Raw genomic sequence first — 3,626 nt, forward strand, 5'->3', positions numbered from 1 at the left:
GTCTAGCTGTACTGAACTGTGGGAAGCTTCTGAAATGCACCATTCTGCCTAGAATGTCCTGCTTCTCCCTCTCTGCTCCCTCAACTCTCCTTGATAATGGTTATCTTGAAAACTCAACTTCCCTACAGAGCATGTACTGCCTTTAGTGTAAGACATAAGGACCTTCACTCTCTGGCCACATACTACTTTCAAAATCCTTTCCAAGTGTGCTTTTTGGAACGTCTAAAATAATTATTTGATTCATCTGTGTAGTTCAGACATTCAGTGGTAAATAAAATCAAATGCAATTATGTGAGTGTGCATAATGATATTGACAAAGGGGTTTAGGCCAAGCCAGAGAGCTGAGGATAGCATTTTGGCTCTGGAGCTGATCAGATGTTCTTTTTATGACGTTATGCAGGCTTTGGAGGAGGCTGTGATAGAAAGACTATAAGACATGAATTTAACCTCTGTATTTAAACTTGTCCAAAAAAATAAAAATAAAAACGAGGCAGAGAGATAAACCATCTAATATGTATAAAAACAGTAAGGGGGAAAAGAAGAGACTTAATGTCTGCAGGGTGCTCTCTAGGCAATGATAAAATTGTGGAAGTTTAGGGATTGTGGATCTAATGGTGATTTATTAAACAGTCAGAAGATTTTTTTATTTTTGCATGATATACTAGATGTAATGCATAAAAAACCCGCAGGACTTCTCTGGAAATGTTTCTGTATCGATTTCACTGTTGCTTGAGTCAGATTTGGATGTTTTCTTTTTTATGCAAAATGCTGATGTGTACTGATTTGTGACTGGGTTAGTGCCTTCAGGAATTCTCTGTAGGGCATGTAAGTAACCACATTGTAACAGTTTGAAATTGGAAGAACCTCACTTTCCATTTCTTTTCACTTACTCAGCAACAAAAACTAAAGACCAATGACAGCTCTTTTCCCTCCCACCATTGCATCCATACTGTAAGAGTGAAAACATTTCCACTAACACTTTGGCATGATGTATCTATTTCCTAGGCCTGCTCACCTTATTATCACTGTGGTAATTCTTCTCTCTCCTTAATTCTTTCTAAAAATAGCTGCTCTCTAGAACTCATTGTTTATTTACCACAAGACAGTATCTTTCAGGGCAGACAATTACCAAATGATGGTTCTAACACATTTCAAGTGATATTGGCTTGAAATGTCCCATATGCAGTGCCCAGCAGAGGACTAAATAAAGCAGCATATTATAATTTACCTTTGAATAGAATTCATAATGCATATGCAGATTGTCCTTCTTTTCAAGAAAGGTGTTTGCATTTTTCATTTGCATATGTACTTTAATTCCCATGACCTATGTTAAAATTTGTGGAACATCTTTATTAAGAAATCTCTGCAGCATCTGTGAAGATTTAGCATGTAAGGCAATGTTATTCCAGTCATACCTCCAAATCTGTAAAAGCACAATTAACCTTAAGTGCAAGAAAAATTATCCAAGATAAAGAGGAGCCTTACATAATGATAAAGGAGCCAATTGTCTAAGAATATATAACAGTCTTAATTGTGTAGGCATCTAACAACAGAGCATCGAAATACTTGGGGCAAAACCTGATAGAACTGCAAGGAGAAATAGACAAACCCACTATTACATTTGGAGACTTGGATGCCCCTCAATCAGTAACTGACAGATCCAGCAGGCAAAAATCAGTAAGGATATAGTTGAACTGAAAAGGACCATCAATTCACTGGATCCAATTGACATTTATAAAACATTTCAACCAACAACAGCAGAATATACATTATTCCCAAGCTCACATGGAACATTCACCATGATAGACCACATCCTGGGACATAAAATACGTATTACCAAATTTAAAAGAATAGAAAGCATGCTCTCAGACCACAATGGAATTAAACTAGAAATCAACAACAGAAAGACACTGGAAACTTGCAAAATAATTGGAGATTAAACAACACACTTTTCAATAATACATGAACCAAAGAAGAAGCCTCAAAAGAAATTAAAAAATAAAAATAAACAACTTGTCAACAAAATTTATCAAATGCAGTAAAACCAGTGCTTAGAGGGAAATTTATAGCACTGAATGCATATATTAAAAAACAAGAAATATCTGAAATCAATAATGTAATTTCCCACCTTAGGAAGCTAGAAAAAGAAGAGAAAATGAAGTCCAAAGTAAACAGAAGAAAAGACATAATAAAAATTAAAGTGGAAATCAATGAATTTGAAAACAGTGACACAACAGAGAAAATCAGCAAAGCCAAACGATAATTCTTTGGAAAGACTGTTAAAACTTATAAACCTCTAACCAGGCTAACCAAGAAAAAAAGAGAGAAGAGTAAGATCACTAACATCAGATATTAAAGAGAGGGCATCATTACTGATCCCATGGACATTCAAAGGATAATAAAAACACAATTATGAACAATTCTATGCCCACAAACGTAATTACTTAGATGAAATGGATAAATTCCTTGAAAGATAATTTACTAAAATTCACAAAAGGAGAAATAGATAATCTGAATAGGCCTGTAACTATTAAAAAATTGAATCAATAATTTATAACCTTCCAAAACAGAAAGCCCCAGGCCCAGTAGGTTTAACTAGTGAATTCTATGAAGCATTTAAAGAAGAAATTGTATCAATTCTCTACAATCTCTTTCAGAAAATAGAAGTAGAGAGAACACTTCTTAACTTATCCTATGAAGCCAGAATTTCCTTAATACAAAAACCAGTAAAGACATTACAAGAAAAGAAAATTGCACATTGATATCTCACATAAACATAAATGTAAACATCCTCAACAAATATTAATAAATAAAATCTAATACTCTATAAAAAAATTATACAACATGTCAAAAATTATATACCATTCCAGGTACACAAGGCTGGTTCAATATTTAAAATTAATGAATGTAATTCATCACATCAACAGGCTAAAGAAGAAAAATTATATGATCGTATCGATAAATGCAGAAAAAACATTTGGAAAAATCCAACACCTATTCATGATAAAAACTCTGAGCAAACTAGGAACATAGGCAAACTTCCTCAACTTGATAAAGAATAGGTACACAAAACCTACAGCTAATGTAGAACCTAATGATGAGAAACTAGATGCTTTCCTTCTAAACTTAGAAATAAGACAAGCATTTCTCCTCTTACCATTCATGTGCAATATCATACTGGGAATCTTAATGCAATAAGACAAGAAACGGAAATCAAAGTATACAGATTACAAAGGAAGAAATAAAATTCCCTTTGTTCAGAGATGGAATGGAATGGTTGCAGGATATGAGATTAGTATACTAAAGACTACCACTTTCCTGCATAGCAGACACTGAATTCTGCAAAAGGTGAAGAAAAATCTGGAAATTAATAAAGATGATGGTCAAACAATACAAAAAGCATAATTAATGTTATCAAGTTGTACATGTGAAGAATGTTGAAATGGCAAATGTTTTGTTACATATGTATTTACTAAAATTAAAACAAAAACGGCTGATCACTCTCCTACATTTTCAAGAAACAAATGGGATCTGAAGTGAAATATACAACACCATTAAAAAAAAAAAAGAAATAGGTATAAATCTTAACAAAATATGTGCAAGATCTACATGAAAGAAACTACAAA

This window comes from Trichechus manatus, unplaced genomic scaffold, assembly GCF_000243295.1.
Source record: "Trichechus manatus latirostris isolate Lorelei unplaced genomic scaffold, TriManLat1.0 scaffold00223, whole genome shotgun sequence".
Classification (NCBI taxonomy): domain Eukaryota; kingdom Metazoa; phylum Chordata; class Mammalia; order Sirenia; family Trichechidae; genus Trichechus; species Trichechus manatus.